At 49.8% G+C, this 25,407-nt stretch overlaps 1 protein-coding gene across 3 annotated transcripts in view; it reads right to left on the reverse strand.

The window, feature by feature from the left end:
* The window catches only part of TNR (tenascin R), a 435,083-nt gene that overhangs the window by 193,599 nt on the left and 216,077 nt on the right, over positions 1-25,407 (reverse strand). For all 3 annotated transcript variants that reach the window (XM_070077163.2, XM_070077161.2, XM_089299432.1), the window contains exon 2: positions 14,721-14,819. The gene's annotated coding sequence lies outside the window, so the exon portion shown is untranslated. The remainder of the gene's footprint in view (positions 1-14,720; positions 14,820-25,407) is intronic.

A 25,407-nucleotide genomic window follows, 5' to 3' on the forward strand; every position in this document is an offset into this window, starting at 1 on the left:
AGTGAGGCCTAGGTCAGACTTTGACGCAAAGAACCCATGACGGTCCCTTTGTTCTGCTTTCTGTCACCACATCCTTGCTCCTTTGTTAGGACATCAACAGGAAACCCATCCACAGTCGCTTCCTTACAGAGCCTACGCGCTAAGCCTCTCCTATTTCAACCAGGTGACCAGCTCGGGACAGTGCCGCATAAGTGGATGCCTGGTAAAGGTGTACAGTATTCCTTGATGAGAAATTCTAAAATTTTAAATGCCAAAACTACCAGTCTGCATGAACAGGATCCAGGAATGCCCGAGCAGGCTTGATTTTAAGTTAAGTGAGCATGACGAGCACATTGTTAAAACTCAAACCTGATTAAATGTCTGATGAAGCGCAGCATGACAAATGCCAAGCGACCGCAGCTCTGTGGAACTACATACAGCGCACAGGGCAAAGAATTTCCTGTGGCGCTGGAAGCCCGGGCCCGCGGAGGGGGACACGGGTCACCGTGTGGTCTAGGCCAGGGCAGTCTCCCACCGCAGGAGAGCACTCTTTCTGTGCAGCCGAGTCTGTGTTCTGAGTCACTGTGGAGCGAGGGGATGAGAAGCTGCGATGGTCTCACCAGCTGTAGAGACCCCTTTGTCCTGGGCCACGTCTTCACCAGCTGAATTTCAGGCTATGAACGTAACCTTTTCAGTGCTTCCGCCCAGCGTTGGAGAATGGAAGCGTGGCTCCGGGAACTGGCGTACGTCATGCTGTGGGGTGCACTCACTCACTCACTCATGATGTCATGTATTCCCTCACTGGCTGAATCATTCATCAGACATTCACAATGAATCTACCATATGCCCAGCGCTGAACGAGTAAGATCAACTGCTGTGTAGTCTTATTGTCAGGGAGGTGTCAGGCCAGTGCTCCCGCTGTGACTACTCAGTGTTGTGCGCAGTAATTGTGCTATGCCCCTAATAGCTAAGGAAGCCCGGAAGAAGGGTGCCTGCTTCAGTCTAGGAATGGGGACTGTGGAGGAATCAGAGAGGATCGGAGGAGGAGGCACTGTTCAAGATGAGCTTTAAAAGATGAGAATCAGGTTGGAACAGGCACTCCAGCGGGATGAATGGTGTGGTGCTAAGGAGGAGCATAACACTGTGTCTGGGATGCAGGGTGCCTTCTATGGGGAGCCCACAAGAGAGAAGGCTGGCGAGGCAGCAGAGGCCTGGTCCTGAAGTTCCGCGTGTCACAGGCTAAGCAAGGAAGGGCAGTGAAAACGACAGCAAGGATGTGATGAGACCAGATTTGGGTTTTGCAAAGACCACTCTATGGCTGTGCGAAGAGTGTTCTGGAGGCGAGGGAGGCTGGGTGCAGGTGGGGCCGGTGGGAAAGGGAGAGAATTGCAGAGCCTGAACGGAGCTGTAGACTGAGATTCTCTGTACAGGGAAGATTCACCCTGGGGATAAACTGGATTTTATTTTAAATCGGGATGTACTCTTTAAAATTTATTCAGCTCACCTGAGAAAGCATTAAGGAAACAGTAGAAAAGTGGCAAATGTACGAGGCTGTTATTGGTGACTATAATCTGTTCTTTTGGCTCCAAAAGAGTTTGTGGACTGAGACTAGATGGCTGGTAGGACCATGTTGAATATGCACTTTTATATTGTCATCTGTTGCAATCCTAGGCTCGCTCCTGTTTTTTATTCAGAACCACTTATTCAGAAAACGTCTTATTCAGAATTTGACTTCATTCCTCATTAATTCAGTGGCAGCTTTCTGTAACCCAGTGATTGAATTACCTAACAGCACCTGCCTAAAATGATTAACATAAGAGGAAGCCATGGGGTTGTATTTGATATAAATGATTTGTTTCCTGAAGTTGTAATTTTATTAAAGGGGGACCCAGTGAACCACCTTTGCTAATGAAGGGGGGTTCCTGGCTTCCGTGAGGTGCCTGGGAGGTTAATGAACGCTTAGCAGCTAACATATGACAACATGGCTCGAGAGGCGGTCCTGTTTCTCAGGTGGTGGATCAGCAACCCTAGGAATAGGAGGAAGGGTTTCCAGATCACTAAGTGGTCCACTTCCGGACGAGGGCGGTGACCATGGAGAGAGGGAGAAGTGACCTTGCTCCTGAGATCACCCTGTCCATAGGATTGCTTGAGTCATTCCCAAGTGGAATGGGCAGGGTTGAAGTCCAACTCTCACTCCTCTCCTTGGAGAGACAGATCCCAGCAAACTCGTGCCAGCAGGATCTGAGCTTTCTTCCAATGACTGTGATGGTCTACACTGAACCCTTCGGTAAATTGTGAGTGGGCCGGAACAGTCAGATGAGAACACCAGCTCTTGAGAGACAGCTTGTCATTTGGTTCAACAGTTGAGACAGCATATTTTGATTTGCAATGTGTTGTTTAGGAATTATCCCATCTTCTAATTCTGTCAATTTACATTTAGAGCTGTGGACACACATGTGAGTTATAGGTCACACGAGCACCGTAATAACTTGTATTTCCTCAAACATCCATTGAATACTTCCGAGACTTCTGACACTTTCTAATCCCTGAGGCTCTTGAAGAACAAAATGCTACATCTGAAGTCTGCAAGAGGCCAACCTCTCACCTTTCTAGCCACATCCATTCCTGGACCTAATGGCGCTGGAGGTAGCTTTCAGACATTGTCTCCCTCTCTCCCCACAGCACTTCCTCCTGACTCCCTGACATGCGCTCCAGTTCATTCTTCAGTCTAGAAAACACAGGGCCCAGTGCTGCTATTGCCGCAGACATTCCGGGAGTCCCTTCCTGGGAGACTGCTTGTGTCGAATGTGTGGCTCTTCCCTGTCCCCAGACCCCACATAATGCCCCATATAATGCCCTACAAGTAGGAGGAGGAGAGCAGAGGAAGGGGGAGGCAGGTGGAGCATAGTTTTCTGTCTTTGAGTGCTGCTCAAATCCTACTGGTTTGCTCTGACCCCAGGAACTCTGCTTTCTCTCTTCTCCCCTAACTTCCTCTTTAGAAGGGACACCGATGGACACTCAAAGGAGAAATGGAAATTTGTCATGGGAGGCTTTTGAAATACAGGTTCAATATACAGGCCCCATCTCTAACCAACAGTCAGACTCCCCCGGAGCTGGGACCTAGGACTCTGCATTCTGGTAAAGGCTTTCCCAGTGGTTTTGAGGTGGTTGGTCTGAGAGGTGGGGGTCACCTGTGTTGTAGGCATTCCTTCTTGCATGATGATGGAAGTCCACGGCTGTCTCTGACTTCCTTGTGAGCTCTGTGTCTTGCCCACATCTCAGATTCCTACTGTGCGTGTGAATCCTCTGTGCACTTTGCATATCATCACGCCTCCTGCACGCCTCCCTGCTGCTCAGTGCAGAATGCACGCCCGATCCCTGGGATCCTTCCCGGAGCCCAGACCAGCACAAGCTGCCATGGGTACTCCTCTCAACTGAGGCACTCAGGAGTTAACAGCACCCCCTCGAGAAATAAGTTCCCACTTCCCTACTTGGAAGGAATATTCATGGTTTAAATAAATATATGCATACACAAAACCCCCATCCATTCGTTTGTTTCTTCTGGAAACTCACAGACTCCCCAGACATTCTGTGCACACATCTGCTCACACAAGTCCTGTGTCTGAGCTAGTGCGCTGTCACGCCTAATTTACAAACAAAACTTGGATTGTAAGGTTGAACTGCTGCTTCAGCCAGGCCTGAGCTGGCTTCATGCAGACAAATGCCCCATACAAGCAAGAGCAGGTGCACCAAGGTTCATGTGGCTGGGGAACAGCCCTCTGATCCCTGGTCCCGAGACACACAAACACGCCCCCACAGGTCTGCTCTCACTCCCATCCCCATCCCTCCTCTCATCTCCCCCACCCAAGTTCTAAACACCAACACTGATGTTCACGGCAGTCATCTTTCCATCAACATCACCGTCTGATTCCAGGGTCCGTTAGGACTCCTGATGTCGTGAGAACTTCGGGTGTAGCTGCCTAGTATTCTCCTGGTGACCCCCAGCTCTGCATGCCATGCTCACCTGCATCACAGCGCCTCTCTCACTTCCATTACACTGATCATCTTTGTCCCCCACTCTGCAGTCATCACCTCATTATAACTCCATTACCTTTCACATTGCCACCATTACGTCCCTGATCACCCCCTCCACGTTGCAGTTGGCCTCACCTTCTCCTTTATAGCCACCAGATTTCAATTACAGGTCCATTATCTTTGTCATTACCCCATTACATCATAATTGCTCCCATAACAATTTCAGTGTCTCTCCACCCCTCTACCATGCGAGCCCCTGGCCACCTTGGATACAGCCACAGGCATCTCTATTATGCACTGTACATACACTCCAACATGTCCATTAGCGTTAGACGCTCCTCCTTTCCCTTCATCAAACTACCCATGATAATGTTAACTACCCCAAATCGGCCGTTTTCCTTGGCGATCTCACTACTGCTCTTTCTACTCCTACAACTCACTCCTCCTTCCTCGTACCTCCTTCTGCAACAGCCAGCAGTCCTAACCTCATCTTAAGGGCAGCTCCTCTGTGTGTGCCTCTGCTACAGTTGCCCTTCTGACTCCAAGAATTCTAACGACCGATGTCTTCCTCAGGGCAGTTTGAGGCCACACTAGCATGGCATGATGACACACCCTGCATTTCTGAACCTCCAGTGTGTGTATCTGGGGGAGGAGGAGTCCAGTATGATATCCTGTCTTATCCATTCAATGCTGAGCTCCTGGCGGACTAGACTTCATTTCCGTGCCAGAGCACTTAGCATGTGGACAAAGTTAGCATTCAGCCAGTGTGGGTGATTGAAAGTCTAGGTGCATCACCACTCTTCCTTTATCTTTATACTCACAGTCTATTGCTGTTGCATTGATCACTATCAAAACTCATCAATACACTCCTTACCATTTCATTACCTCAGGCTCCTCCTTTTTCAAAGAGAGACACATCCGCTCTTCCATTTCTGAGCTATTATCTCAATAATTATCGTGGCCTCAATTGCAGTGGCTCCATTACACCCCATTACCTCTCCCTGATTAAGGGGTGATAGGCCACACCTCCATGGTGCCCCGCTTCCCCCTTCCAGAACAGTCCTCAGTGCCCACGAGAAATCAGTACATCTTTGCCACTACACCTGTTGTAACCTCGCCCCTAACAGCCATTCATCATCCCACAAGTGATATTTACACTCCAACCTGAACGTGACAGGATTTAAATTGCAAGAGGCTGCCCGTGTTCCGTGTTGGTGCCTGGCTGTGTGATCTTTGACAGATCATTCAAGGTAGGGCTTACGTGGAACTGCCTTGGACTTACGGAGCTGTTTGACCTCCAGCCAAGAGCTTAGCTTTTCTGTACTTCATTTTTCAAATCTATAAAGTGTTGATAAAAACAGTCCCACCATTGGTTGTTGGGAAGAGTCGCTGAATCAACACACGTAGAGTGATCGGAACAGAGGCTGGTGTACAGAGAGCATCCCCAAAGCTTACCTCCTCTCAGTGCTGTTTTCCCTGGACTGGAAGATGTGCGTTGAAGCAGAATCCCTATGTCCCTGTATGTAAGACTTGGTGGTCTGTGATTGTGATGTTGGATTATCAGCATTCTCATTATTATAAGTTCTTAAGTCATCCCCTAGCTTCACTGTTCTCTGCTGACTCAGTAGAGAAGTGCGGCACGCCCTCGGCCCATGGCCACATCTGTTCAGCATTGAGGGAGATCTCTGGGCATTTTCTTTCCTGTGCATAATGAAACTCTTCTGTGTGTTTTTTCACGGCTGGCCCTGATGATGCTGCATACAGATACTTTCAGTCTGCCACCCAGCAACCCCTCCCAGCCAGTCCTCCTCCGCTGGTCATGTCCTCACTCCTCCTCCTATTTTTCTCTCTTAAGCAATGCTAAGACTTCGAAGGCAGCACTTGCAGACAGTGGACTTTGATGTTGGACCTGTTCCAGCCACATGACAAAGAGGGCAAAACTGCATTGCAGCGTCGTTCAATCAAGATTCTCTGCTCCTGTCTCTTTTATTCTTCATCTGGGCCCATTTTCTACTCCTTCTGCTTTGTAGATTCTCAGACTACTCTCTACTCGCACCAGTCATCTCCAAACACCAGCTTTCCTGGCAGGGCCCCACGGGCTAGAATTCCTACTTTGGAAAAGTCCAGTGTGCGAGAGCTGGCCACCCAAAGCAGGAGGGGCTGACACCTAGGAAGGCACCAATCCAAGGTGCAGACTATGGGGGGGACTTAATGGACACAAGTGTGGTCACTTGTGGCTGTGAGACATACGGATCTCTCTCTACCTCAAGGCAGGAGAACAGAGGTTTTTTGGACAAAGTGGTTCCTGGCTAGCTGGAACACACCTGGACTTTTTAAAGCAGTATTAACCTTTTTTTTTTTTTTGACAGAGTGGACAGTGAGAGAGAGAGAGAGAGAGAGAGAGAGAAAGGTCTTCCTTTTTGCCATTGGTTCACCCTCCAATGGCCGCCACGGCCAGTGCGCTGTGGCCGGCGCACCGCGCTGATCCGATGGCAGGAGCCAGGTACTTCTCCTGGTCTCCCATGGGGTGCAGGGCCCAAGCACTTGGGCCATCCTCCACTGCACTCCTGGGACACAGCAGAGAGCTGGCAACCGGGACAGAATCCGACGCCCCAACCGGGACTAGAACCCGGTGTGCCGGCACCGCAAGGTGGAGGATTAGCCTAGTGAGCCGCGGCGCCAGCCAAAGCAGTATTAACCTTAATAAGAGACATTTCAGATGTCAGGTAAGAGCCTCAAGTTACCTTAAAGACTTCATTTACCCCACAGGGCTTGAGATAACCTCCAGAGTCATTTAAAGGGCAAGATGGAGGTCAAGTTCAAGATGGCTGTGGTGATCTCACGCTAGAGTCCCACAATCACTGTTTCTCCTCTCTCATCATTTCTCCTTTTCTGTGCTTTCCTCCTCCAGTGGCCTTTACAGAGAAAATAGTCTACTAAAACAACTAGCATTCTAATGTGGATAAATGGGTCTCTCAGGGGATACCTTCATTCCAAAAGGGACATCTGGGAGAAGAGATACCTTGATGAGGATTTATCTCAAATGGCATCAAACAACATGGCAGAACCAGTGTTAGTCCTTTGTGTGTTTTTTTCCTTTTCCTAAAATTTGAGTGGGACTGAGGGTGAGATAGGGGAGTAATTTTCAGGGCAGGGAGATCGCACGATGCCAATCAAAACATATTGTGTTGGTAACATCCTGCTCCCTACAGAGCCCTCTTGAAAGACTTCCCACCTATTGACTGCGAGTCACCCATCTCACCTTGCTCTCTGGGGCTTCCGGAAGCCTCAGCTAATGAAGCCGTCTCATTTGCTGTGACGCTTCTCCAGTTCTTCACTCCTAATTGTTAGCAATATGAGAATCCAGTTGTCAAAGATCAATCTGAAGGGTGTGAGGTTTTCAGTGTAAACAACATCCTCTCAGGCAAACACAAGGGAGAGAATGCTTCATTCTCTGATTACAGGGGAAACAGAAATTGACTGGCTCCAGTCCAGCTCTGCAGAAACGACTGGGCCCGCAGCAGTATTTTCTGCCTACATGCCTGGTCTTTGGCCAAGGCAGTCCAAGGGCCCAGCACCTAGGGAGATGTGAGGCAGTGGCGGTACCTCTGTCAACATCATTGGAAACTTCTGTTTCCTGCTCTCTCCTCTTTCACCTCCTCCTTTTGGTCTCACTTTCTCCCCGGTCCGAGGTTCCATGGCCATTTGTATCACCTCCGTGCCAAGGCTCAGGCTGACGCCCACAACCTCTGCCAGGACGTTTACTGTGGTCCTCTCCACATCCCTGAATCCTATGACACTTGCTCTGTCTCTGCTCTCGGTGCCATAGCACCGCCAATGCTGGGGCACAGTCTTTAGAGCTTGAGTATACTGCTTGTTTGCTCATTCAGAATTGCACACTCGACTCAGCCCTCAGCTCCTGGAGAGCAGGGTGCATGACATGCAGTTCTTCTGTGTAGCCCACACCTCTATATTTGACCAAAATAAGTCGCTCCGTGAAGATTGCCAACTGCGACTTCTACCCCTTTCTCTTTTTTTTCCCTTCTCTGTATCACCTGTCCTTCTGCCCATCCCATTCCACTTCCTGTTTTCCTCACTGCTCCCTACAAGCCACTGACTGGGGGCACCTACAGCCACTGGTATGCATGTTGGATGCAGAACACACTTAGGAGAGCTCTGACTCCTGGCATTGTAGGTGACGGAGATGTGTGCTCCAGGGTGACAACTTGGCCGTCACATTGGGATGACTCATGACCAATAAGAATCCTTTGGTTTGACCAGAGAGAGAGAGAGAGAGAGAGAGACTAATGCCACAAGAATAGCTATTATGGGGCCAATCAGAAAACTCTAAAGAAGCTATCATACAATTTTAAGCCCCAGTTAACTCCTTACAATGTTTGTTAACTACATTGTAGATATTTTCATTTAAGGCAATATCTGGGCAATTTGAATTTGTTTTGATAACATACCAAAGGGTGATTTTACATAAGCTTTTCCACTATAAATACAGGTCGTGCTTGTGGTCAATTCTCATCTGTATGTTGGAAAGCAATTTCAGTAAGTACTTAGCTTCATCAATTTGTATCTGCACACTGACCTTGGGGACCCAGCGCGTGAGTCCCATCATGCAGTGTGCTCGGCAGTTCTGTCTCTTCAGACGGCAAATTTCTCAATATTTGCACGTGGCTTTCATAGTCAATCAATGCAATCATCTGTTCATCCCTTCGCCATTCCCTGGCCTGGGGAGGTGAGGACACGACAGCGCCTCTGCCACTTGTGTGCAGTGCAGAATACTTGTTTACTATTTCCCGGAACTCTCAAGAACTGGGAAGATAGCAGGGCATTCCAGGATAATGAAAATAATGGGAAAAATAAGAATTTTGTACCAGCTTGTTTACACAATTATGTAAATGATGAGCACTTATACATGGCTGATTGCTCAATTATTCATGGTTTGGAGCTCTTGAAAATCCAATTCAACTAAATCACCTTTTCTTCAGCTCTGATGACGAGCAAGGTATTGTAATTTGAAGGAGAGAGGAAGATACAGTTTGATAAGGAACAGTGGGGCAAGCACAAGGACTGGAACACAAGTGGAGGAAGCTGAGTAAGGAAGGCACCATGCAGGCTCTGAGGGTTTAGGGGAAGAGATAACATCTCCCTGGGTGGCTTCTGGAGGATGGGGGGATGCTTGCTTAGGGTCCCCTCTTCTCCATCCCCAGCTCTGCCATTTGCTTCAGGCCCTGTCACCTCTTACCTGGATGATGAGAACAGCTTCTGGTCTGATCTCCCCACCTAATTGCAGCTTCCTGCGTGATCATTCTAGAGACCATCTGATTACGTCACTCTCAACGTGCCACTGCCTGCGCAAAAGGGTTAAAGTTTCTCAAGGTCTCACAGTTGAAGTCCAAATGCTTGCCCTCCTCTGCAGCCGCAGCGCCCCTTCCCTTCCTGTCATGTGCTGAATGCCAGCTGCAGGTCTTGCTGGTGGGGCCCCACTGGCCTCAGTGACCTTGGCCATTCTGCTGTTCTACCTGGACTGGCCCCCTCGCCCCTTCTTTCCTTGTTTCAGACCTCTGCTGACAATTGCTTTGCAGTCCCCTGCCCCAGGACAGGGCTGATGAGTCTCGTCTCACCTCTTTACAGTACTTGGCCCTACTACTTGGTAATCTGGAATAGGGGTAGGCATGGTCATCTTCCTGGACATCTGGACCCAGACTGGGTATGGCACATAGTATGTACTCAATGCGTGTTTGCCAAATTATGTTGGGTTTTGTGCAACATAGATACATCACTTTCCATAGCATTAAAAGGTTAAAAAAATGGTAGTAAGTGAGGGTAGAGTACTCCTGTAGCGTTCAGGATAAGAGAAAGTAATGGCGGAAATCAAGAGGAAGGTGTGCTTGTTGTTTTGTTTCAGTGGAGACCAAGTCTTATTTATTAGCAGAAGAAAAAGAACTTAGAGAAAGTGAGAACGAGAAGTGTGGAAAATGGTGGATAGACATGGCTGGAGAGGAGAGTAAGGAAAAGACCAGGGATGCCAAGGAAGAGTTGGCAAGGAGGAGGAGGAGGGGCTGTCTCCGGAGTGCCGGGACAAAGGCAATCAAGGACAAAGTCTGCACAGAGGCGTCTGAGGAGAGGAGCAAAACCAGGCAGAGCTCTCTGTGTGCAGCCCCAGGCTTAGCAAAGGAACAGGGGAGCTTGCAAGTGAACTTCCAGTTGACAGCCCCAGTGCCACCACGTCATTCACATGCAATCCATGAAACGTAGAGAGGAACACAAACACAGGGGAGGATTTTGCTGAGCAGATTGCAATAGGAGGGAATGCTCAGTTCCCTCAAGTTGCAGGGTAGGCATGGAGGCTCTGCTAGGAGCTCCTCTGACACCTCTGAATGGGACGGCCAGCTCAGCCCTGCCTGGTGGGCATCTGGGGACAGGCTCTGCAGCCCCGGGGCTGCATTCTACTGGGCTTCTTCAACCTTGCTTTTAATCAGGTGCCAAAGCAGCCACTCACATTCAAACTGTATGTAGTTGCCTGAGCAGCCACAGTTGAGATGGGTTACAAACATCTTCCTCCTGAAAGTCCTTAGCACCCCCCACCAACCCTGTGAGTTCAGAGCTCCTAGCTCTGCCCAGGTCTCCTGGCTGGTTCCTGAAAGACCCCCACCCCTCCCTTTAGGAGGACATGGCAGACTGTCTTTTCCTGCCTGCTTGCAAACACAAGGATCAAGCTCAAGGTTGATTGTCTTCTGAAAGATTGCAAGAGCAGCTACCTGTGTTGAGCACTGCAGAAGGACGCTCAGACTCAGGCGTGGTTCTTCAGTGACCACCCACGTCCAGAGATGCAAACCATGCTTTTAGGAGTCGCAAGACTGAAGCTGCAGAAACCCAAGTATCTGGCTTAGTTTGAGAGATGGAAAGAAAAGACAACTCAATTTTTTGTGTGTGCAGGAGTCCCCTAAACCCATTCTTAGTTTTGCTTGCTGCTGTTGTAGTTACCTAAGGCCAACTGTAGTCTGAAAATATTAAAGGGAACATTCTGGAAATAAACAACTCATCAGTTTTAAATGCATGCTCTTCCAAGTGGCTACGCCACAATGCCTGTGTCATTCCATTCACTTCGTCTCGTCACACAGGTTTTGTATCCTTGCACGTCACCACAAGAAGGACCAATGCAAGATATTTCAGGAGGAGGGAGGGGAGGGGAGGGAGGGAGAGAGAGATACTGAAGTACATATACATATACTGTGTCCTGTTTCTATGAAGGCCATTTGGGGAGCAATATAAGACTTGAACGGTCTGAGGCTTATATGGTAATAACCAGAGGATCACTGCTAATAGAGACGGCTGAGCTTCATTGCGGCTGTGCAAACAGAACGCTCCCTGCCCGTAGAAGGTATGCACGGAGGCATTTGGGAGATCAGGTACCAATTTACTCTCAAAGAGTTTAGGGGAAAAGTTATTCTGGAACGTCTGAGATTGTCTCAGAGATAAGAATAAATTCAACAAAGGTGTCCAAATTCTCTCTGGAGGAATTTATAAAACTTCATAGAACTACACAGAAGAAAGTTTGCATCATGGAGAAATAAGTGGACATACATTAAAGGAAAAAAGATAGTTTGAGAGACAGACCACATTCGCAAAACTTTTACTACAGTGTATCATTGTAGTTCTATTTTATTATTAGTTACTTCTAATCTCTTACTGTGCCTAATTCAGAAATGATATTTTACCATAAGTATGCATTACAGGAAAAAACAGGGTGGTCGGGTTTGGTAGTATCTGCAGCTGCCAAGACCCATGTTGGGGGAGGGGGATTTGGAACTTGGCCCTCCTGGATACGGGGGACTACCGTACCTGGAATAACACATTTACCTCAACTTGAGCCATCTGTTCATGGTCGCGTGGGGTGGTGGTGATGGTGGTTTGCATCTCCTTTGCCATTCTGTTTTCAGCTTTTCTAAATCTGGTAGCAGGGTGTTTAATTGGAAGCTAGTACCTGTTTGGCTTGCACAGTGTGTTTTTCCTCCCTGGGAATACATCAGAGGGTGCTGAATATATTCATGAGATGAAACACTCATGCTTCTGACCAGGTCATATCATTTTTGGTATAAGCCAGGTATTAGCAGCATTAATGCTAAATCAAATGACTAACTAGTAATTGCTCAATAAAGCGTATAGCCTGGAACGGAAAGTGACCAGAGGATGGGGAGGCAGCAGAGAGAAGTCTTCCCACAGATTACTTTAATTGAAAAATGGAACTCTCTGCTGGGCCCCTTGTGCCCAATTTGCCTTCCCTTGAAAATGCTTGATCACGGAGACACATCTACTCCGAGAACCACAGCTCTTTGGAGATAAATGGAATCGTGTGGACACACACACACAGTTAGGCTGCAGAAACCACAGGAGAAGGCACTGCTTCGGAACCTGTTTGCAGTCCAGAGCAACCACAAAGCTGGGAACTCAGCTCCCCAAATATCACATTTATCTCAATTTGGTAAGGAGCTGAAAGCCTATCTGGGGCCATTTAAATTCTAATGTTATTAAGGGCTCATCTAATCAGCTTTTAAAATAAGCTGCTTGCAAATGCACGGGGAATGACAGTAGGATGGAAGCAAGCGAAGCAAGGCAGCTCAGCTCAGCCTGGTGATGCACCTCGGTCTGCACTGCAAAGAGCCAGGAGGCGTCCTGGCCGCCTTCCTGTTGGCTAACTTCTTCAAGCCCCGCACCAAGCTGCCTGGGTGAAAAGGGGTCTGCCGGTGCGTGGGGAGAGCTGACCTCAACCAGCTCCTGTGAGGTTATCGTACACCTGCGGCACGGCTTGGCGGGGTGGGGGGTGGGGGATCAGGCTCCTGTGCCAGGAAGCGCCTTGCAGACTGGACAAGCCGAGCAGTGGGTGCCTCTAAGAACCACCTCTCAGCAGGCATCCTGCAGCCTTCCAAGAAGCTCCAGGCTCGCGGGAGCCAGCAGTGTCTCGCGGCCCCTGCCTGGGCCCACTGAGAGCTGTTGGTGCTGTCCAGACAGCTCCCTCGCATCTTGCTGGCCCCAGACGGAAATGGACTTGGCTCTGCTGCGGTCGGGCCATCGCTGAGCCTTGCTTCACACACCAGGCTCTTCTTGATGCTCGGGAGCATGTTCCGATTCAGCCTGTGCATTGCTTTCCAAGGAAGGCCTGGGAGAGGCCTGGGAGCAGGCTCCCGGCTCCTGGAGGAAGACTGGCTCCAGCTGTGACCGGGAGGCTCATCTACAGGGCTCTTCCCTCTCCCCAGGCTGCCTTCTGCGTACGGCTCCCCAGGGACCCCACGAAGTCGATTCTGCGCCCCCTCCTTCATCTTTCCAACCCCGGTCAAAAACCTCAGACAGCAGGGCTGGCAGAAAATACGTGGGCGTCCTTGTGATGCCAACCACAGGGGCACAGCACCCAGATCTCACACCCCTGTTGAACCCGCATTCAGAAATCAGTTTAGAGACCAGGTACTTTCATGCGCACAAGCTCTCTGGCTGAAGGGTTCAATCCCCCCGTTGCAAGCGGTGCTTCGAACGTTCTTTCATGCCTGCAAGTACCTTCTCCGAGCAAGGTGCTGGTGGAGGGCGTGTCTCCACCATAACATTTCCAGGGAGGCTTTTGTGGCTGGCACCCCAGCTGCTGCTCAGAGAACTTGATCTCGAGCAGCTGGTGACCTAGAAGCCCCCCAGGAACCAACTCACCCTTCAGTGTGCATGACTGCTAGGCAGCTTTATGGGAGGGTGCATGCTGGGAGCTTAGCACTCACAGGTGTCTTAAACGGCCTGGGGGTACTTTCAGGGAGACACAAGTCAGCTGAGAGCATTCTGGGTGGATTGGAACTCGGCACTTCTGGAAAGCTTGTCTTGGGCCTACAGAAGCCCAGGGAAGAGCCTGAGGCGGCAGTGAGCCCAGGGCAGGAGTGGAGCGTTTGCCGAACAAACCTAAGCCGTCGTGCAGGTGGATACGGAAGGCTGGTGGGTCCGAGATCCTGCACGGTAGGAAGGGGCCACGCTGGCGTGGAAAGCTCCCGTGCCAGCGTATCGAGTCTGAGTGCCACGGAAAGTTACTAGGGGAGCAAAATATTCATTGTGCCTGTCAGCTCCACGGATCCTAAGAGCTTCTCCCATGGACCGTTTTTTAGAGGTTATTATTTCAACTTGAAAATTCTTTAGACATATATATGCGGTATGAAAAAGGAATTAGGAAAGCTTTTAAATTAAAAGAAATAAAATGACAGGTTTTTCCTCCAGCCATATAAATAGTTATGGATAGAGATAAAGAGATGGATATTTTTTCATAATACTTTATTAGGGGTTTTGGAACTCCAGAAATGTGAGAGGCAGCCTGATGAATAATTTAGTACTGATTCACGTGGGCCCAGTGCAGGCGCGGGCGGCCAGGGAATCCAGCATAGCCGCTTGGAGGGACCGAGTACAGTAACACACTTTTACGACCGACCGTGTCATGAAATGCATTTCCGAAATATTTTATGAGAAGCCAAAACCTTGGTGCTCGGTTTCTGCAGCCTGAAGCCCAGAGGAGCCAACGCAGTCGACCACCTGATTTCAGAGAGCCTGTCCCCCCCCCACCCCCCACTCCAGGCTGCAGTCCCAGATGCCTGGGAACACGCAGTGACCGGTGGCGGCCTCACACTGGCCCTCAGAGTGACAGATGGAAAAAGGTCAGGGGGAGATGGTACCTTGTGTGCTGAGGTCTTCAACGCTGGGTCTTTACTGCGCGTGCTGGGGCCCTAACTCCCAAGCAGATGCGTCCACTCTGGTTAAGATGACCAGGCCACCTGGAAGGGGAATGAGGAAAGGAAGAAATGTGGTTAAGTGTTCAAAATGAAAAACCTCGGCTTCCCTTTCCATTCTAAATGCCCTCTCTCCTTTTCACTAAATTTGAGTGTGAGCGCTGTGGATTACTGAGGAAACGGAATTTTTTACTTAGTCCATAAATTGTGTATTTTCCTTTTTATTGGAAAGAGAGACAGGGAGTGAGATACAGAGAGATTTTCTATGCACTGGGTCCCTCCCTAAATGCCTGCAGCAGCCACGGCTGAGCCAGACAGAAGCCGGAAGCCTGGAACTGCATTCGGGTCTTCCGTGTGGGTGAGACGCATGCACTAGAGGCATCGCCACCTGGCGCCTGCCGTGGTGCGCGTCAGCAGGAAGTTGGAGTGGAAGCAGAGGAACCCGGCACTCTGATACGGGGTGCAGGATCCCGAGTCGCGACTCAAGCCACTGCACCAAATGCCCACCTCAGCTGTTACTTACTACATTATTTATTTTTTCCCTCCAGAATTTTATTTATTTCATTAATTTTCTTTCATGCACCCTCACAGCTTTACCATAAAATGATAACTACTTAAGGTAAAACTTCTTGAGGATGATTACAGAAAGGTGTTTTAGGTAACAAATATGGGATCTCCAAAAGTGGCTGTTGTAACATGCTTAGATAATCAGATTGTGACGAATGCTTGACACCTCCCCCAAGAAGTTCCCATCCAACCACCTGACGTGAACCCCTCTTCTCCTTAATGGCCTTGGTGCGCTGAGCATCCCGGCCCGTGAGTGTCAGCGTTGACTCTAAGTCTCTGTGCCATTCTCTCTCTGGAAGCCCAAGCCCTCACGGGCAGCATCTTTGCCCCACTCAACTGCCTCAGCTCTCGTCTAAGCACAAAGCCAGCACAGAAGAGGCAGACAAATACCCCGTGAACCAATGAGTGCCTAAGTGTAGCTCTCTCAGGGCAGAAGCTCCACCACCTGGGGCAGCAGGTGCTTCTGCCTAAGCAGATTGGCCAGCCTCCTTCATCAACCCCAGGACCAGGCGTCTTCCTGCCCGCTTCCCAAGGGTCGGTCAACCAGTCGGTAGCTGGACCGTTATGCCTTCCAGGGCTGGCTTCTCACAAACCTTGCTGAACTCGCTCCAGGGAGTTATCATTTACAGGGGTCTAAAGAGGATGCATTTGCAAACCTCTCGTGGGGTCTGAGGGTGGCAGAGGCGAGCATTTGGCCAAGGTGGGGGCCGTTCACCTGAGTTGTTCCTGAATGAGTCTGCCCGCCCTGGAGGACCTCGTGGAACCCCAGATGTGGAGGGAGCACGCAGGTCCTGCCACTCTGCAAGGGGAGGCGGGAGCCATGGGGAAGAATGCTCCTGTGTAGAGCAGTGGCTGCCTAGCTAGGGGGTGTGAGGGATCCTGAGGCTGCAGCCTTGGGAGCGAGGCCGTCATGAGTGGGCCAGGCCAAAGCCAGGAGACAGGAGCTTCTCCTGGTCTCCCATGTGGGTGCAGGACCCAAGCACTCGGGCCATCCTCCACTGCACTCCCAGGCCACAGCAGAGAGCTGGCCTGGAAGAGGAGCAACCGGGACTAGAACCCGGGGTGCCGACGCTGCAGGCAGAGGATTAGCCTAGTGAGCCACGGCGCCGGCTGGTATGTGACTTTCCACCCTGCTGTGATTTCCCGGGAAACAGGCTGAGGCTGACGCACACAGAAGGCTTACAGGACAAACCACGTGGGTCACAACACTCGTGGGGGAGCACAGGAAGCCGAGGTGGCCAGCGGGGACCCCGGAGCTGGCTGTCTGCACTGAGAAGGGATCCAGCCTTTGGATCCTGTGTGGATCAGTCTCTGGGTGTGGACTCTCACGAGAGAAAGGGGAGGCACAACTTGGGGCAGCGAAGCCCATTTTGGCTGCGGGACTCAGCTGTGAGCCGCGCTCAGCCAGCAGCGCCAGCAGCCACAGAGTATCCGCAACACAGACCCTTCCTTTTGTTCATCACACCTAACACGCACATATAACAGAGACATAGGAGGCTTTTGTTTGTAGTTTCTCACTGGAATGCGCTGTAACTTGCTGTGACTTAGCACACAGACATCATCATTTCCCCCTAATCTACTTAAGCGATTACACATACTCGCACAAGATGACATTTCATAGACATCTAGACTTTTAGCACAACCTCTGTGTTTTCTTCTTGGCTACTGGCCTGTGCCCACCCATTCTCTTCCCCTGCACTGCACACGAACCCTCAGCCCCTGTGTTGACTGTCTGGGGCATATCCTTTCATACCTCCTTCCTCATTATCTGACAGCAGACACACGTGGGTGAAGACGTAGGCACACTTATTTAACTCTGTGGTCACTGGCAGCAACTATTAAGGGCCTTGTGAGCTCCTAGGCCTTGCCAGGCACTGGAGATGTGAAGAGGGCACGGCCTCCACCCAGTCTGTGAGACAGAGGGGTGGGGAAAGAACCAGCCTGAGCCATGCCCCAAGCACACAGAGTATAATGCAGAGCACTGGAACGCGAATGCTGGGCTCTGATTCTCTAACACTGTGCTCTATTCCATTTAACCAGGGATTTTTGGTTGTTTATTTTTTTAAATAAAAGCATATCTCAAATTGTGGGCCAAGCAATGGCCAAATTGAATTTCAGCACTCGTGTGCCAGTCTTCCTGAAGCCATGGCCACACAGACCCTGCTAGAAGGAAGTTCAGCAAATCGACGTGTTCTGTCCACTCTCCAAACCCACTCATTTTTCTGCACTTCCCCTCCTCAATGCCCACCGTTACCTGGGGTCAACTTGTACCAGCTCTGCTTCAAAAACAAATGTTTTCCTATGAAATATGTCCAGAAAATGTGCATTAGATAGTCTTTTCTCATCAAAGGCTGAGACCTCTTGTGCTGACCGTGAGTTCAGCAACCCAAGGGGCTTGGCGTGGACTTTGTAGCATTGACCCCCTGACCCTGACTGCCCGGGCGGGATCTGAGGATCTAGGCAATCCAGAGAGCACAGCCGGAGAGGCCCCGCTGACCTCAGCTCAGCTTTGCTCCGAAGCTCTGTGGCTTCGTCCTTTGGTTTAGGTGAACGATGGGCAGAAGAAAAGCACCTGCCAGGCCAGGGGAGCTGCAGAGGTAGACTTGACAGCAACAGCTCGTTTTGATTTTCAGTACAAACCATGATGCTAGGATGCTTCGACTTTGTGTACCAAGAGTTGTTGGAGTTGGGAAAGTCATTGACCCCAAGGATGTTGATCAGTTCCAGACAAAACTGCTCAGTACTCAGAAGTACGATCGACTTATTTTCTTCTCGCTTCTCACAAGATTACGGAAGTCCGACAAAGTGTACCTCACTGCAGTGGTTAGGACAGCTCTTGGTGCTGCATCCCCCGTCAGAGTGCGTGTGGTTCAGTCCCGCTGCACTCCTGATTTCAGCTCCCCTGCTGATGTGCACCTGCCGGGCAGAAGGTTGATCGCTCTCTGCCATTCCTGTGGGAAACCTGGATTGAGTTCCTGTCTCTTGGGCATTTCGGGAATGGATCAGCAATTAGCAAATCTCTCTTTCTCTCTCTCTTTGCCTCTCAAATAAAATAAATAATTCTGGCCGGCGCTGCAGCTTAATAGGCTAATCCTCCGCCTTGCGGCGCTGGCACACCGGGTTCTAGTCCCGGTCGGGGTGCCGGATTCTGTCCCGGTTGCCCCTCTTCCAGGCCAGCTCTCTGCTATGGCCCGGGAGTGCAGTGGAGGATGGCCCAAGTCCTTGGGCCCTGCACCCCATGGGAGACCAGGAGATGCACCTGGCTCCTGGCTTCAGATCAGCGTGGTGCGCCGGCCGTGGCGGCCATTGGAGGGTGAACCAATGGCAAAGGAAGACCTTTCTCTCTGTCTCTCTCTCACTATCCACTCTGCCTGTCAAATCAATCAATCAATCAATCAATAATTCTAATAGTGTGCTTAGTCATCTTAATGAGAAATTTAGGCAACTCTTAGTGATCTGACCCATGTTCTGCTCCTAAACTCCTAAGGTTTCCTTCCATGAAGGATCTTGGATGACGATTATTTTAGACTTCTACTTTGAGGCATACAAATTTGAATGTTTTTTTTAGAAGGATTTCTCTGACCCACTAGTATTAGCATGACTTTGCGATTCAGCAGAGGATGAAAAGTTCATGAATTTTCAATTTGTTATTTATTGATGCATAACAAATTACCCCCAAATGCAATGGCTTAAAACAACAAGCATTTATAATGTCATAGTTTCTGCAAGCTAGGAATTCGGAATTGGTCTCTCTGGGCAGCTGTGTCCAGGGTTGCTCACGAGGTGTCAGTCAAGACGCCAAGGAAGCTTGCAGTCACCTGAGGACCTGCTGGGACGTGGGGTCTGCCTCCCAAGTGGCTCTCTTATGTGATGCTGCACGTTCAGTGTCTCCCCACAGGGCTGCCTGAGTGTCCTCCCAACACGGTGGCTAGCTTCCCTGGAATCGAGCCGTCCAATAAAGAGAAAGGTGGAAGCCACATGCCTCTTGTGACCATCTTGCCATCATTTCCACAATTTTCTACGGCTTATGCAAGGTAGCCCTGTCTAATGTGGGAGGGGCCTACAGAAGAGTGACAGCCAGGAAGCGAGTGTCAGTGGGCCATCTTGAAGTCCAGCTACCACAAGTGGGTTTTTGCTTTACCAATGACAGGAAAGACATTGACAAAGGCATTTCTGTTTTTCGTGTTTCCCTGGAAGGTCAAATGGAAAGCATGGAGTTTGGTACAAATTCCAGCTCTTAGCAGTCATGCACTTTTAGAAAAGGTAATTAGATCATCCTTCCGAGTACTGCTTTTGAAATCTGTAAAATGGGCACAGTACAGGATTGCTGTGAAGATTGGCTCAGCTAACCTGTTGAAAGGCTTAGCCCAATGTGGAGCAGAAGGTAGAAACCCCAGCTCACCTCCTTCCTCTTCTCCCTCATCCCTTCCTCCCGGGGCATCATGCTAACAACTGCACCAAGCACTTCTGTGACCCCTGCTCAGACTGAGCCCTTCGCCTCACCCCATGCCCTCCACCCTGCTCTGTGAACCAGGAGAGGGGCCCTGGCTGGGCTATTTAGGTCTTTCTCCCTGTGGAAGACTTGTTGAGGCTTAATAAAGTCAGGATGTGTGAGAGACACTGTAGTTCTTTCATATCTTAATTAACAATTAATTAAGTTGAGGTGCTGATATCTGCAATATTTGAAAGACAGGCCCAATAATAATTATCTTTTATTATTACTCATAATACTAATAGAAAATATGGTCAGGGGGTTCAAGTTTGCCCAGAATCTCATGTTTAATTGAGTGACCCAGTAGAGAATCAAAATGAACAGGCTGCCCTTTCCATATTGTTTTATTAAAATCCCTTTGAAGTTTGGTGGTGCCTTGCTCTCAGCAGCTTTGCTGGCCTGTTCTTTTGGGCTATGATCCCTAACTAGGCTTGGCAGAGAGGGGCTGGGCCACCTGGTGGGAGGGGGGTGGCGAAGTGCCTTCGGGACAGCACACAGTCCCAGTCCCATCCTGATGAGTGTGCCAGCAGCATTTCATTAGCACTCCACCTCCCCTCCAGGGAAGGAGCTGGCTTGGCGGTCAGAAGAGAACATTGCTGTGAGGTCTGAGTGGGGGAAGTGTTTTTCTAATTTTGCTGTAGCAGCATTGGCTTTCATCTCCCAAAGGTGCCATTTGAATGACGCAGCACATCCCTAACCTGACGATGCTGACTCAACAACTTGGCGCTCCCACGGGATGGACAATGGATGCACCATGGACCCTTTGCTTGGCCACTGCTTGCAGGGCTCACACAGCTGTGTCCTCTAGGGACTTTGGGGGAAATAAACCAGAACCTGGCCTCCTTCATACTCTAAATGCACCTGCAGTGGGTTCCCCATGGATGTCATGTGACAGTGACTAGACAAGCCATTCAAAGCCTTCAGCTGGGGTCACTGCTGTAGCATAGCGGGTAAAGCCACCGCCTGCAGTGCCAACATGCCATATGGGTGCCAGTTCGAGTCCCGGCTGCTTCTCTTCTGAACCAGCTCTCTGCCATGGTCTGGGAAAGCAGTAGAGATGGCCCAAGTCCTTGGGCCCCTGTACCTGCATGGGAGACCTGGAAGAAGCTCCTGGCTCCTGGCTTCCGATCAGCACAGCTCCAGCTGTTGCGGCCATCTGAGGAGTGAACCAGCGATTGGAAGACACCTCTCTCTCTCTCTCTCTCTGCCTCTCCTCCTCTTTGTGTAACTCTGACTTTCAAATAAATAAATGAAAGAGTTACACAGAGAGAGAAGGAGAGAGAGAGAGGTCTTCCATCCAATGGTTCACTCCCTAGTTGGCTGCAGCAGCCGAGCTGCACTGATCCAAAGCCAGGAGCCAATAGCTTCTTCCAGGTCTCCCGCATGAGTGCAGGGGCCCAAGGCCTTGGGCCATCTCCTACTGCTTTCCCAGGCCATAGCAGAGAGCTGGATCAGAAGTGGAGCAGCCAGGACTCGAACCGGCGCCCTTATGGTATGCCGGCACTGCAGGCGACAGCTTTACCTGTTACACCACAGGGTCAGCCCCAAATAAATAAATCTTTAATAATAAAAAATAAAGCCTTCAGCCTTCCCAAGTTAACCTGGGACAGCCAATCGTATGTCATATTGCCTTTCCACCCCAGAGAGGGCCACACAGCTTGCACGGGGATTATTTAGGGCGGCAGAAGGTCTCTTGATCCACACGTGTGTGCGTGTATTTGTCTAGATTGCATAATGCCTCTTAGATTTAGTGCTACCTGACGATCATTATTTCTAAATGGATTATTGGAATGATTCCTCACACTCCGCTTGCAGGCATCTGGGATCTGATGTGAATATTTGGCAGGTTTTGAGTAGCGTCAGTTGGTGGCCCTCATCAAGTGGATAATTTCCATTATTCACAATTCATGATTTAGACTTGTGGCAATTCATCAGGTCTAACAAGATTCGAGATGGATGAGACAGCGCATCTCAGTGGGGCTGTGTGGCCTCTGGGCTGAGGAGGCCAGAGCTGCTCTGCCCGTCTGTGGGTCTGCTAGCAAGGGCTGGGGCCCCTTTCCGTAACTGAGCTTCCGGTAGTTTCTGGCTATATTTATGGTGCTTAGACCTGGGCTTGCTAAGCTCCCTGTACCTTGACATCCCTTTGAGTGAAACTCCAATCTGATGGTCGTAAGCGGAGCAGATGCCCCACCTAAAACATGGTTAGCCCCACATTTGCCTACACCTAGTGCGAACAGTGACTCTCTGAATGTTATTACATTTAATCCGTATTTTCAAAGCTATGTATTTATTTGAGAGTCAGAGTGACAGAAGAAGAGGCAGAGAGATATCCTTCATCTGCTGGTTCATTTCCCAAATGGCCTCAACAGCCAGGACTGGGCTAGGGCAAAGTCAGAAGCCAAGAATTCCATCTGCGCCTCCCACATGGGTAGCAGAGGCCCAGGTCCTTGGGCCATCCTCCACTGCCTTCCTAGGCACATTAGCTAGGGAGCTGGATAGGAAGCAGGGCAGCCAGGAATTGAACCGTCACTCTGATATGGGATGATGGTGTCACAAACAGTGGCTTACCCCACTGCACTGCAACTCACACCCCATAATCCACATTTTTAAAGTGTCCCATAGTGTTTACCTTGTGCTTTAGTAACAAGAAAATAACTGTTATTTTAAAAGTTTAGAAAGGTTGGTTATAACTTGTTCTACCAAGCCTGGATTAATCCATTTTCCCGCTGTAGTAAAACACCAGAGGCAGGCTAACTTTATAAAGAAAAGAGGTCTGTTTTGGCTCTCGGGTCTGGAGGCACAAGCTCCAGGGACCGTCTTGCTGGTGGAACCTTGAGGCAGCACAGGGCATCAGGCGACAAGAGACTGGGAGCACACACATCTGCACATCTCTCTCCTTCCTGGGGCTCCACCCTAATGATCTCATGCAGTGCTGTGTACCCCAAAGGCTCCACCTCCATGCAGCACAGTCAGTGTCAGTCTGCATCCTCGTGGGACACACGAGGCCCTGGGGGACACTCAGACCACACCCAGCCATAGCCAGGCCTTGTAGCAAGGGTTCTTCCCCTGTGGTCTGCACAGAGTCTGTGAAAACAACCACATGTTTGCTCTCACCAGCCTCCAACAACAATGGAGCAGTTCCTCTAGTTCTGAATGTGGGCAACAAGTCATAGCAGTATTAGGCATAGCCATAATTTTGTCATCAGTAGGAATCGCAGATAGTTTTATATCTCATTATGGTTGTTGCAGATATGCTGACATATTGTTTAAGCTTATTACTACCTCAAAATTACGGTAGTTATTAGACCTGCCAGCAGATCTTGTTATTTACTGTGTTAATAAAGCAGCACATATATTACTATAACACAGATTTGGGGTTTTTTTAGTATTTGATAACTGTATTTCAATAAAAATGCAGTTTCCTGTGTAATCCTGCACATTTTGTTTTATGCATTTTACCATTCTTCTGAGAAGGAATTTGTATACCTCACCAGATTGCTAAAGTGAAACACAGTGTAGGAATGGCTAAGGCCCCAGCTCAGAAGAGAAGGGAGAGAACTGCAGGCAGTGCACTGGCCACGGTGGGACCTCCTGTGCAGGGCCCTGCTGAGTCGTTCTAGGAGGAGGTCCCCTTGTCACCCCAGTCCACTTTCAGGAAACAGAGACACAAAGAGGCCAAGTAACCGGCTCAAGGACATTCAGCTTCTAAGTGGCAGAGGGGCTAAGAGCTAAAGCAGGCAGGATCCAGATGGCCTCCTCGGTCCTCCTTTTACCTACACAGATGAGTCAATATTGAACGTGCTGCTTCACGTGTTTGTGTGTGGCCTGCCTGGAAATCTGATGGGGTGTATTTGACCTTCCCCCCTAGAGTGCAAAGAGCTCAAGGGCGAGGTCTGGGAGAACTTTCTTTCTTTATCCCTCCAAAGCCCTTGAGATGGCAGAATTAAGGAATTACATCCCAGGCACTGAGATGATGAGTGAGTATTTTAGAGTTTCATTCCTTGTGCTACAACTTGTCCCAGCCTGGCCTTGGGAGTCATGCCATTGCATGTCCTCAGTCACCCTGGTGATCTTGTCCTGAGAACCTTTCTTCCTGACCAGAATGCTCCCCAGCATCCGTTCTGCCTCTTCCCAATCCCACCTTTGCCCACAGCCTCCCTGTGTCTGAAGGGAGCTGGACGTTCTGGCAGCCTAAGCCTGACAGAGACAAATGGTTCATTACCAGGAAGCTTCGGTGCATGGCTATTAAGTGGCCACCAAACCTGGAATCCTGCACTGGAAGGGCACCCCTTGGAGAGCACTTGAGGAGGACCTAATTGCATTTGCTGGCCATCCATCACCAGAGTAACTTCCTGTCTTTAAGACATGTGTTCTCGTCAGTGAAAGAAGCCAAAAAAATAGGGCCAAAGGGGGAAGACAGAGCTTTGGCTCTAAGGTGAATCCTGGTTCTCTCTTCACCTGATACAAGTCCCTGCCCCTCCCGGGTGCTGATACAGGGGAGTATTTCTTCTCTTGAATAAATGGCTATTGGGGCAGGTAATTGGCTTACCCGGTGTTTGGCTGGCAAAGGCATGACCTTCAGGACCAGAGAGGCTGAATATATTTTCTCTGATGGCACCATGAGGCCTTCCTCAAGGATAGCCAATTTTCTGTCCAAGGATGTGACCCAAAGGCACAACTTGGTGACTGACCCAGGAATCCCTGTCTTCTTGGGTCAAGTTCAGTTTTAATTTGCGCTCTCTCATCTCTTTTGGATCTGCAATTAGGGGGAGGGGAGCTCAGTTACTAGAGGCATAAAAGGTCACTTCCCAGGCATCTGATGAAGGGCTCCCCTCTGGGCTTGGCTGGCTGGGAGCCAAACCCTTGCTGCTTTCCCATAAGTCAACAGGGGCATGAAATGCACAGGACTCTCTGAGCAGATGCACAGATAACACTCCAGTCCCTATCTGTGGACAAAACCTGGGATCTTTGAACTGGTGGGTACCAGGAGGGAAGTAACCCAGTCAAACAGGAAGTAGATTCAACCAGGAGTCAGTGCAAATCCAGAGGAAACACATTTACCATTTTGAGTGGGATGATTTTTTTTTTTTTATGGAATTCTCCAATATCCAAGTCTGGAGAGGCAGAATATTTAAGAAACCTGAGCTTGGGCAGCAATGTCAGAAGTCAAGGGCTTAGTGCAAACAAGAGCAGCTCAGGAAGTCGAGTGCAAGGCCGGAACCGTGGAAGAAGGGTTCACTGGGCAGAACTAGAGCTGAGGTCTCTGCAGCTGTCTGCTTAGATGCCCGTCCTGTGGCGAATGGGAAAGAAGGGCCAGGGGAGGGCCGGGGAGTGGCCACCTGCAGTGTGACCACAAGGCCACTGGCACTGGAGTGGTCTCCATCTTAGCAGGACCTGGACTCCGGTCAGAAAGGCTCCTGGAAAAGTTTGTGTGTATTCTGCCTATAATCCATTTCCAAATATGGAACTAAGGGAGTTTAACCTAGTGTAGGCAAGTATTGTTTGCGGGTTAGCATAAAGTTGTCCTGAAAAATGAATATTCATTTTCCTTAATCAGCATCTGAATCTTCACAA

Source organism: Oryctolagus cuniculus, chromosome 7 (genome assembly GCF_051225735.1).
Source record: "Oryctolagus cuniculus isolate XC-2025 breed Fujian yellow rabbit chromosome 7, ASM5122573v1, whole genome shotgun sequence".
Classification (NCBI taxonomy): domain Eukaryota; kingdom Metazoa; phylum Chordata; class Mammalia; order Lagomorpha; family Leporidae; genus Oryctolagus; species Oryctolagus cuniculus.